This window comes from Oryx dammah, unplaced genomic scaffold (genome assembly GCF_014754425.2).
Source record: "Oryx dammah isolate SB20612 unplaced genomic scaffold, SCBI_Odam_1.1 HiC_scaffold_24, whole genome shotgun sequence".
Taxonomy (NCBI): domain Eukaryota; kingdom Metazoa; phylum Chordata; class Mammalia; order Artiodactyla; family Bovidae; genus Oryx; species Oryx dammah.
This window is the reverse complement of record NW_024070208.1, coordinates 67,313,095-67,325,627: the sequence shown is the minus strand read 5'-3', so window position 1 is coordinate 67,325,627 and position 12,533 is coordinate 67,313,095. Positions and strand designations below refer to the sequence as shown.

At 41.2% G+C, this 12,533-nt stretch overlaps 1 pseudogene; it reads right to left on the bottom strand.

The window, feature by feature from the left end:
• Window positions 1–10,798: 10,798 nt before the first annotated feature.
• LOC120883292 lies at window positions 10,799–12,049 on the bottom strand (annotated as a pseudogene).
• Window positions 12,050–12,533: the final 484 nt, after the last annotated feature.

Sequence of the window (12,533 nt, the reverse complement as noted above, 5' to 3'; positions counted from 1 at the left end):
ATGAATCGCAGTAATTGGCTCTTACTGCATGCTTAGCTACCCATCTCACAATTTTATGTTTTGTTAATGAATCATCGACACCTCTTGTTAGCTCCTGAGGTTTGGTGTTGCCCTACTGGCAGCCAAGAATCCCAGATTTCAATTATTTTGGCTGGTAACTCACCACATATGTTTTTGGCTTTGTTAACTGAAAAGGAAGAAGAACAAGTTGTGTAATTAAACCAACACTGCAGAAAGGGGTAGGGTATGATTTTTTATTGTGACCCCAAAAATCACAGATTTTCTTGTCAGTGGGACATATACAGCAGGTAAGTTGCTATTTAAAGACATTTAATCAATGCAGATTCTAAAAATTTGTATTTTTTTTTAAGAAGAGAAAGTATTTTCACATTTTTGTTTTTGAAAACAAAAATGTAGAATATAGTAATCCAATCCTTGGAGACTCAAGAATGAATTCAAAAAATACTATGCCTCTGGTGTTTGCTAGCAGCAAGGAGAAAACTTGTAAAATAATACAACTGATAAATATTAACTAAGACTGTTATGTGTTGGAATCTTTAGGTTTGCTAGCCAAGAAAATGACATGTTCAAATATGCTCATCTTTATTAACAGTGGTTAATTAAAAAACCATGACACTAGTAAAATATAAAACTTTTTGTTTCTGCAAAAAGATTGAATTGTCATAGTAACACCCACCAAGTCACCTGAATCATTAAAGCAGGAATCAACATGGACTCCTTCCCTCTTCCTCACCCCAAACCACACACAGTCTACTGTAAGCTCATTCATGTTTCCTTCTTTAACAGTTCTCACATCTGTTTCTCCTCTTCACCATATCTTTTCTGATGAATTCACATGCTCATCTTCTGCTTATAGGGCCCCCACAATCATCTGTGACCTAATCTTCTGGTTTGTCCTTCATAGCCCATTCTTCTTTGAAAACTATTTCCATACAGTTTTCCTATTGTCTTAGTGATTGGATGCTTGTGTCCACATCCTTCCATGGCTTTAGCCAACCATCTTTTTCAGCATTATCATTTAATGCTCCCTCTCCATCTCTTTCTATTCAACCTTGGCCTTTTTCACCTCTCCATGTAACTTTCTGTGCACCAGTCCAGTGGAAGCATTTGCAACTTCCTCTTGTATGCCATGCTCTTTTTGTGGTTCAGGCTAATCTTCTGTGGTGGAATCATTCTTCCAATTCTATTTACTTGGTGAACATGAACTCTAAGGTGGTCATCGCTCCTAGACCACATTTCTTGATCCCCTACTCCTCAAGGGAAGAACCAGCCATATTCCTCCGTCATGTGTTTTGTTGTATTTTGAAATCATTTTTTTGAATCTGTTTTAGTTTCTGTTTTATAGTTTCATTAAGAATATATTCATTGGCTATTTACCACGTGGAATACACTGTTTTTATAGTCCTGGCATTGAGTAGTCCTTGGCATGCAGTAGGTACTAGAGGAGTGTAACATTTGAACTGAGGAGGGAATGGTGACATGGGTCACAAAAGAGATTTGTGACATGCGGAGAAAATGTTCTATGCAAAGAAAGGGCTTCGTAATGGAAGCTTGGCTGGGAATTTCAGGGTATAGGGGAATTCTGTCTGGATATATGGGCTTCCATGGTGGCTCAGATGGTAAAGAATCTGCCTGCAATGCGGGAGACCTGGGTTCGATCTCTGGGTGGGGGAAGATCCCTTGGAGGAGGGGATGGCAACCCACTACAGTATTCTTGCTTGGAGAATGCCTATGGACAGAGGAGACTGGTGGGCTACAGCCAATATGGTCTCAAAGAGTCGGGCATGACTGAGTGACTAAGTACAGTACAGGGATCTGAGGCTGAGTGATATGATTATTTGAGTTAGGCAGAAGCCAAGTCATGGAAGAATTTATGTTGGAAATTTGTTTCTGTAGGTTATGAAGAGAATTTTCCAAGTATGTGAGTGCTATGACATGAAACCTTTTGGAAATATCAGTATGGTGGATGTATTTGGGGTGAGCATAGTGGAGAAAGACATGGAGAAACAGAATGATACCGAGATATAAGGTAAAATAAGAAATAGATTGATCAGTTAGTAGCTCATTGCAGGATTCTAGATAAGAGATAACTATGTTGAATTAGGGTAATGGCAGTTGAAATGGAAAAAAAAGGGGGTAATTAAAAAAGACTTAGATAGTCAAGAATTCATGCCCAACTCTATGCTTCATTATGCTAATTGGAGCATAGAGGAACCTAAAATGACTCTTAGGTTTCTAGCTTAGACCACTGGATAGAAGGAAGCCCTTTATTTAAGACCGGAAATAGTGGAAGAATGGCAGATTTGGGGAAGGATTTGTGTTATGTTTGAAGAATGTAAACTTGTAGATGTTTATGGGCCCACCAGTTGGACATCTCTTGTGGACAATCGGTCAGAGATCAGAAGAAAGATCTGAGTAGGAAAAAAGAGACTTGGGGGTCATCACAGTCTATAGACTGAATTGATATGTATAAGAGAAACTGCCTAGGGATTGCTAAAAATATGAGAGGCGAGTTGAAAGAAATGTGGAGAACGTATTTAGAGTCAAAGAACTAAAAGAACAAGACAGAGATTGAGAAATTCCTACCCCCCAGTGTTTAGAAATCCAGAAATTATTGGTTTTAATAAACCAAGTTAAGAAATATTTTAAAATAAAGGTGTGGTCTATAGTGCCAAAGAATGCAGAGAAATAAAGTAAGAAAAGAAAAATTTGAAAGCCAATTAGATTTTAACCATCAGACACCCTGAGATCTTAGAGGGCACTTTCAAGGGAGTGGTTGGGGTATGGCTCCTATGCAATGGGTGGGTGTTCAAGTGGATGTCAGCTACTAGGACATGTGGTAAAATGTTTATTTTCTAAAAATGTTGATGTGAATACAAGGAGAATTGGGGTGATATCTTGGATAAATTGGCCAATTTAAGGGAGGTATAAACAAGGTCAAGTGAAATTTTCTTCTCTCAACCTCAACCTTTGGTCCCTTGCTCTAGTTTTTAATTGCTCCTTCCCTATCTAATTTTCTGCTTTCTGTTCCTAAAGATATGAAAGATTATTTTCATCTTCAGTTTTATTCTTTTCTCTATTAGCTCATCTTTCAGAGATTTTCCAAATCTGTAACTTTTTTTTCATATTAAGTTCATTAAAAAATATTTTATTTCAAATTCTAGTTACTGATCCTAGGCTGCTTCTACTCTACAGCTTGAACATTTCCTCCTGGATAAGATTTTGGAAATACCAAGTATTTGACCCATTGTTTTTGTTATTTCCTGTTTTCAAAGTAATCGTCCCGCCATTTGTGTTAAGTCACCAGGTTCTATCTGAGCTTTGCAATGTCTTTTCTGTTGGTCCCATTTTTGTTTCTCTTTCTATTGTCACTATCCTCATTAGTTTCTTATTTTCCTTGCTGGGACACTGACAACAATCTAAAAAAATTATCTGAAAGGTTTGATGGTCTCTAATGCATTATTTTGATTATATCTGTTCATTAATAGAGAATCATGAATGTAGACTGTACGCAATACTGTACATGTTAAGATTGGCTTTCCAAAAAGTTAATTACCAATGATGGGAAAGAATTTCATAAGTAACTTACCTGAGAAAGACTTACTGTGTGGGGGCAGAGAATTAGGCCTTGGGAGAACAATAACTCATGCTTTAAATAAGCATCTATTTTTTAAAAAATTGACTAAGTTAACAGGATCATTCACCTGTGATCACATTACTATGTACAGAGAATAATGAAGAATTCACTTTTACTGGTACCCAGATACATCCTATTTGGTTCAGTTCAGTTCAGTTCAGTCGATCAGTCGTGTCCAGCTCTTTGCGACCCCATGAGTTGCAGCATGCCAGAATACTGGAGTGAGTAGCCATTCCCTTCTCCAGGAGATCTTCCCAACCCAGGAAAGGAACATGGCTCTCCTGCATTGCAGGCAGATTCTTTACCAGCTGAGCTATCAGGGAAGCCCAAGAAAACTGGAGTGGGTTGCCATCTCCTCCTCCAGGGGATCTTCCCACCCAGGGATTGAAACTGCATCTTTTGTGTCTCCTGCATTGGCAGGTGGATTCTTTAACACTAGCGCCACCTGGGAAGTTCTTTTCAGTTCAGTTCAGTTCAGTTCAGTCACTCAGTCATGTCCGACTCTTTGCGACCCCACTGGGACTCTCAAGACTCTTCTCCAACACCACAGTTCAAAGCATCAATTCTTCAGCGCTCAGCTTTCTTCACAGTCCAATTCTCACATCCATACATGACCACTGGAAAAAACATAGCCTTGACTAGATGGACCTACTTGGTTCAGTTCAGTTCAGTTGATCAGTCGTGTCCAGCTCTTTGTGACCCCATGAATCGTAGCACACCAGGCCTCCCTGTCCATCACCAACTCCTGGAGTTCACTCAGACTCACATCCATCGAGTCCATGATGCCATCCAGCCATCTCATCCTTGGTCGTCCCCTTTTCCTCCTGCCCCCAATCCCTCCCAGCATCAGAGTATTTTCCAAGTGAGCCAGCTCTTCACATCAGGTGGCCAAAGTAATGGGGTTTCAGCTTTAGCATCATTCCTTCCAAAGAAATCCCAGGGCTGATCTCCTTCAGAATGGACTGGTTGGATCTCCTTGCAGTCCAAGGGACTCTCAAGAGTCTTCTCCAACACCACAGTTCAAAAGCATCAGTTCTTCAATGCTCAGCCTTCTTCACAGTCTAACTCTCACATCCATACATAACTACTGGAAAAACAATAGCCTTGACTAGATGGAACTTTGTTGGCAAAGTAATGTCTCTGCTTTTCAATATGCTGTCTAGGTTGGTCATAACTTTTCTTCCAAGGAGTAAGCGTCTTTTAATTTCATGGCTGCAGTCACCATCTGCAATGATTTTGGAGCCCCCCCCCAAAATAAAGTCTGACACTGTTTCCACTGTTTCCCCATCTATTTCCCATGAAGTGATGGGACCAGATGCCATGATCTTCGTTTTCTGAATGTTGAGCTTTAAGCCAACTTTTTCACTCTCCACTTTCACTTTCATCAAGAGGCTTTTTAGTTCCTCTTCACTTTCTGCCATGAGGGTGGTGTCATCTGCATATCTGAGGTTATTGATATTTCTCCCAGCAATCTTGTTTCCAGCTTGTGTTTCTTCCAGTCCAGTGTTTCACATGATGTACACTGTATAGAAGCTAAATAAGCAGGGTGACAATATACAGCCTTGATGTAATCCTTTTCCTATTTGGAACCAATCTGTTGTTCCATGTCCAGTTCTAACTGTTGCTTCTTGACCTGCATATAGGTTTCTCAAGAGGTGGTAAGGTGGTCTGGTATTCCCAACTCTTTCAGAATTTTCCACAGTTTATGGTGATCCACACAGTCAAAGGCTTTGGCATAGTCAATAAAGCAGAAATAGATGTTTTTTCTGGAACTCACCTACTTGGTTAGGTCATCCTAAACTGTCAGACTATCCTTGATGTCAAAAAAAGGAAGAGGGAGTTTATTAAGGCTTGTGACTGTGAGTGTCTGTGTGTCTTGCTCTTCTTCCATTTAAATTCCTATTCGTGATCCCTAAGCCACAGTGCAGAGAATTTAGCTTCAGAAATATCTGGCCAAACAAGCCCATATCTAGTTAACAGCCACCTCTCCATTTCTACTACTTCCTTTGAATTTGAAATGCAACATGGGGTCTTTCCTGTGTCTCCATCCTGAAGGCCTTTAGACATGAACTTCATTGTTCCTCTTTCCTGGATCTGTAGCCTGAAGGGCTTTGACTTGACATCCAGGACCGTCCCTTCTCTGGGTCTCCAGCCTGTTGGCTGGATTTGTCAGCCTCCTTAATCATTTGCGCAAATTTCTTAGAATACTTTATTGAAATAAATTTCTTAAAATCTATCATCTACCTATCTATCTTTCACTATCATCTATCAATCCTGGGCCTTTCTTTTCTCCGGAGGACCCTGAATTAAAATACTAAGCAAGAAATATTGTCTCTTGCCAGATAACGTTGTGTACAGGGGACCCCATTTTTGTCATCTAATTTGTTTCAAGACATAGGTCACAAGCTTGAGTATAGAAGTCAAGAAATGGTTCTGCTGACATTTGCAACAGTTATTCTTTGGTCTTGCCTTTTCCAGTTCATCTTGCACATTGCAGCCAAAGGGGCTTTTTAAAAGCACAAATATGATATTACCTTCTCCTGTAAGATTATTTAATAAGTCATCATAATCTTACAAAAATCCAAACCCATGTGTGTGGTGCACCTGGCCTTTTGTAATCAGGCCACTGTGTCTCTCTGGCCTCTCCACTCACCCACGTCCCTCATGATGCAGCCGTGGGGAACCACCTGTGGCATTCCACCTATTCCAAGCCTTCTTTCTCCTGTAAACCTTTAATCTTCAAGCTGTTGATTCTGCTTAGAATACTTGCCCCTCATTTGTCTGTCTGTCAAGAACCTACTTGGACTTTCCCGGTGGCTCAGTGGTAAAGAATCTGCCTGCAGTGCAGGAGCCAGAGGAGACACAGGTTTGACCTCTGGGTTGAGTAGATCTCCTGAAGAAGGGCATGGCAACCGACTCCAGTATTCTTGCTTGGAGAATCCCAAAGACAGAGGAGCCTGTGGGCTACAGTCCATAGGGTTGCAAAGAGTTGAATGCAACTGCAACTGAAGTGACTTAGCACGCACACAGCTACTCATCTTTCAGTTCTTACCATGATATCATTTCCTACTTGCTTTGGCCAGTGTTGACTATTTTCTATTCTGTGCCCTCATAGAGCTGTTTTAGGCAGCTCTGTTTTAGGCAGTTCATGATATCTCAAGTTCTCTCTGCCATCTATCTTTCCACATTCAAGGCTACACCCTGTAGTGTAGTGTAGTGACACCCTAGAAGTGACGACCGACACTTGTTTACTGCAGCCTCAGGACTCCACATGGACAGTGATCACAGCCAGGGCTATTTATAAAAAATGGTATGCTTGTCTAGTCAACGGGAGCAATCTATATGCCACTGAATCAGGCAATGATTTTAACAAATCACTCTGTATGTCAGAAAGTCTGTATGTATTTAAGAACAAAGATTGGGCTTCCCAAGTGGCACTAGTGGGAAAGAATCTGCCTGCCAAAGCAGGAGACACAATTTGATTCCTGGGTCAGCAAGAAATCCTGGAGGAGGAAATGGCAACCCACTCCAGTATTTTTGCCTAGAAAATCCCATGGACAGAGGAGCCTGGCTGGCCACAGTGCATGGGGTTGCAAAGAGTCAGATACATCTAAGCATGTTTGCATGCACATAAACTTGGTGAAACAGCAAAAGAAAGTGTTTTCAGCTTGCATGGAGAAAATTCAGTCATATTAAGGGAGAGCTCAGATGTATCAGTAATAGCAGAGATCAGGGTAAATTGCAAGTATCATCACAGGAGATTCCAGACTTAAGATCCCTTTATGATTCTTGTTAAGGAAACGAGTTACAAGTTTGAAGTCATCTGTACATTATTCATTCAGAGTCTTTGTAAGACTTCCTTTCATAAAAAAAATAATAATAAATCTCTTTTTCTCTAAGAGATTGAAGACTCTATTAAAGAAAGGGAACATTGCCTGAAAAGAAGAAAACAAGAAATATTGGGTTGGTCAAAAAAAAAAAAAAAAAAAAACATTGGGATTTTCCATAAGATCTTATAGAAAAACTCAAAGGAACTCTTTGGCCATCCCAATATATGTTGAGTAAATGAAGGAGAGGATGTAAACAGATAATAAAACCTTAACAACTAATCAGCTTTCGGTTGATTGTGGTAGTAACTGAAAATTAGTCATTTCAATTAGTAATTGAAAACTGAAGCTCAATAATCCATGCAGTGTAGATAATTGAAAGGGCTGACTTTTCCCTGTTTCTATGTATCTTCTCCTATTGTCCTTCCAGCACAGGAGACACTTTTATGTTATCTGGTTTGACCTTGACAACCAATACAAGAGGTAAATGTTATCTTCATTTTGTAGATAAGAAAAGTCAGGCTCCAAGGAAACAAATGATTGTTCAAAGTCTCACATCTTATAACAGCAGAGCTCCACATCTCATATGCTCTTTCCAGCCTGTATTTAAAGACTGGCCACGCCTGTATAAAGCCCTTCACTCAAGTTAAACTGATCCACTTAGCACCCCTTAATGCTTCTACCCTTTAGTTCTTTGTATTCATGATTCTTTACTTCCCTCTGTCATATCTTTTCTCTTTCATCCTTTAGCACTTTAGTAAAATCCCTTTTATGAAAACGGCTTAGCTTTAGTCCAGGGTTTCTCAACCTTAGCACTGCTGACATTTTGGCCAGAGAATTCTTTTTTTGTGGGGAACAATCCTGCGCATCATAGGATGTTTAGCAGCATCCCTGGCGTCTGGCCATGAGACACCAGTAGCGCTCCCCCGCCCAACTGTGACAGCCGAAAATACTGCCAAGCCTGCCTTGCTCAGCATCTTCAGGGGAGCCAACTACTCTCAGCTGAGAACTTTGTTCTCATATATCCCCGCTTGTAAGTCTTTGCAAATCTTTTTGAGGTCTCTGCAAAAACCACAGCCCTTTACTGGTAATCTCTGTATTTAAATACTCATGTCCTTAAGACCTCCCTTTCCTGGTTTTCTTTATATTTTCAGTGTTGTGTTGCTATTTAACTTTTCATGTGTAGAACTATCTCTCCAACTTTCCTAACAGTTTTTTTCAAGTAGAAATGAAGCCCTTTCTGAATCTCAATAAGCCTTTGTGTTTTGCACAGAACACCAATTTGATAACCTGATTATTTTGTGGCATGGAAATATCAATTAACTAATGATGTGAAATTATTTGACACACCTAATGACTAATGATGCCCAGCAGCAGCTCAAGTTCCAGTTGTCAAGTCACCTGGGAGGAAATTGACAAATGCCAACTACTGTTTAGTTTCCGTTCATGCGCTAAGTTAATTCCTTGAACAATAACAAAAATTTGGATTGCTACATAGTGTCTCTATTACATTGTAAAAGGCAAAAGATTTTTTAAAAATGAGGTGAACTGATTAAATCATGAGATCATGTTTATACTTTCATGCAAGAGCACAGTCACTGTTTGCTGGAGAAAAGAAGACTTTTTTAAAGCTGCAATTTTTTTAACCTTACTGGAGAACACATGAACATTTCTGCTTTTCCACAGGTGTGAAAAACAAGCAGATTCTAACTTCTTTCAGGTGCCTGGGCACATGGCCCATTTTAGAAATCTTAGGTTTAGGTTGTACTTATGATTTCACCATCTCATATAGCCACTTTGTTTTGTTAATGTGGTGAGTAGTCCTTCAGGACAAGAATAGACTTCTATGAAATCTGTTTTTATTAAAAATATACAGAACATAAAATTTGTCATCCAAATCATTTCAAGTGTACCACCCAGTTCTGCAAAGTATCTTCACATATTGTACAATCAATCTCCAATCATTTTTCACCTGGCAAAACTGAAACCCTATAGTGAGTAAACAATTTCCCCCTTCCTTTATTTGACCCCTCCCAACCATCATCCTACTTTGTCTCTCTGTGGATTTGACTACTCCAGATACTTCACATCAGGGGGATCACACCTTACCTGTCCTTCTATGACTAGATTATTTCACTTAACATAATATCCACACAGTTCATCCATGTTGCAGAATATGTCAGAATTTCCTTCCTCTTTAAGGCTGCATTATATTCCATTGCATGTATAGACCACATTTTGTTTACCCATCCATCTGTTGATGGACACTTGGGCTGCTTCCATCTTTTAGCTATTGTGAAAAATGCTGATATAAACAATGTATACATATCTCTTGGAGACTGCTTTCTTTCATTTTGGGGCATAAACCCAGAAGTGGAATTGTTGCATCATATAGTAATTCTGTTTTTAATTTGTTAAGGAACCATCATACTAATTTCTACAGAGCCTGCATCATTTTACATTCCTACCAAGAGTGAGCAAGGATTCTAGATTCGCCACATCCTTGCTGACACTTGTTATTTTTTTGGTTGTTTGTTTTTGGACAATAGCCATCAATGAGCAGTATCTCACTGTTGTTTTGATTTGCATTTCCTTAAGGATGTGTGATGATTTGAACAACAGACGATTTGAGCAACCTTTCTTGTGCTTGTTGGTCATTTTTGTATATCTTCAAGCCTCTTGATCACTTTTTAACTGAGTTGTTTGTTTTCTGTTTAGTTCTGGTCATTCTTTACATATTCTGCAGAGTAACCATTTATCAGATATATAATTCACAAATATTTTCTCCCATTCCATAGGGTGCCTTTTCACTCTGTCCATTGTGTCCTTTGATGCATAGAACATTTTAATTTTGATGGAATCTGATTTATCTCTTTATTTTTTATTTTTTTGACATCTTATTCTTTAATAAAATCAGGGGCCTCCAGGGGTATAATCTGGAAGCAGAACTGTGCTAAACACTATTGCTGATGGACTGCAAGCTGGTGGAGCCCTTGGTGAAACCAGCCTAAATAATACATAATACAGTATAATCTCTCTGTTCTGATTCATACAAAAATTACAAAATATTCCCTGCCCCAAATCCTTACATTATGAAAATGAAATAAAACCCTAGAATGAGGTGGTTTTACAGATGTATTAGACTGGAACACACAGTAAAGCTGCCCTCTGGACATGGCTGCCTCCAGCCAGCGGCTCCAGGCCGAGGTGGTGGTGCAGATCCGGGGACAGGGGTCTCTCCTGGGACAGGAAGCCAGGCCCCCTGGAGCCCCTGGCCCTGCTCCCTGGCGCAGGCACATCCCAAGCAGGGAGCCGCAGCACTCAGTAGCCCCCACCTCTCCGCTCTGTCGTGGGCAGGCGGTACTGTTTCAGGCTGGGCTTGATGTCCTTCTGCGTGTCTGTCTTCTGGGCTCCACCGACACACTTCAGGGGTCTCAGCAGTGGCACCTTCCGGCGAACACTGACTGCAGTGCCAGGCTGGAGTACGAGGATAGCTTGGCTGCTCCCGACAGCTGGAACCTGGGCAGCATCAGGTGGGCGGGTCCCTGTCTCTGGGGCTCGTCCTCCTCAGGCCTCAGGGGTGCAGTTTCTGCTTCCGGCCCTCCTGGGCCGTCTGCCAGGTGTTGCTGAGTAGTTCTGGTACCATGGGGCGCTTGGAGAAGACAGTGGGGGGCCTTTTGCCTGTCCCTGGCCAGAGCTTGCTTCTCAGCAGCCCTCTGCTCCTGGAAGTAGGGGTGCTGCAGGACCCGGTGGGCAGTGATTCTCTCGTCGGGCTCATAGGCCACCACTTCCGTGCAGGAGGGAGAGCCATTGTGGGGACAGGTTGGTTGTCAGCAGAGGTATCCCTGATCCCTTTTTAAAAGGAAAATCAAAACTCATAGCTCTGGACTGTTTGAACTTGGTGAGGGTCTTTGCAGGCGTGCCCATGACGTCATGGATCCTTGAGATCTGGACCAGCTCGTTGGCTCTGGGGAAGAGAAGCTACAGGCTGGCCATCTTGTAGAGCTCACAGACTGCGGTCCACAGGTCCATCCTGTAGCTGTAGAAGCCATGGGTGAGCAGACACTCAGGGGCCCGGTACCAGCGGGTGGAGAGGTACTCCATTTAAGGCTGCTTAGAGTAGACGCTCTGGCATGACCTGAAGTCCCCTCATTTCAGGACATCCTGCTTTATTAATATATTTCCTGGTTTTACATCTCTGTGAAATATTCCATTTCTGGGCATGTGATCCAGAGACTTAACACAGCTGGTACGTATAGTGCGTAATTTTTTTTCCCTGATAATGGGTGTCTTCTCCCTCACAAATATTCATGTCCATAAGTTCACATGTTAGTGCAAGAGAACCAGATTTTCTGTCAAAAACTGCTTTGTGCAGGCCGAGAATGTTTGGGTGTGGATTCAGGTGTCTTGGTGCTTGTACCCCTTTGTTCACTTGCTCAGTGCTTTCAAAATGCTGTTTCACTTGTTTACATGCATGGTAGTTTCCATCTCTCAGGTTCTGCATCTTTGTAACTTCAGAAAACGTTCCCTCTTGTATTTTGTCAATTGCTTTATAGTTCTGCATCCTGGATGCGGAAGCTGGTGACAACCCCTTGCCGGTACTGGTCGGAGAAGAAAGGACAGAAAGTAGAGGCCCTGGCTTCCAGTCCTTAGAGGCAGGATCCCAAACAGGGACCTTGCGGTGGTCCCTAGATGGAGAGCATTAGGATCCAGCCGCCATGGGTATCCCTACCACCCTGGCCTGATTTATCTCTTTATACTTTTATTGCCTACATTTTTGGTGTCAGATCCAACATATTACTTAAATCCAATGTCATGAAGGACTTCTGTCAAATTTATCTTCCTCACAGAATCTAGAGCTCATGAATAACTTCCATTTTTGTTGACTGAATGTTTTAAATGTTAAGTACCAACCAAATCTTCATAGGGGCCTAGAGGAGCTATCCAACATTGAAGGTTAGGAAGGGAATGGCAAGCCACTTCAGTATTCTTGCCTTGAGAACCCCATGAACAGTATGAAAAGGCAAAATGATAGGATACTGAAAGAG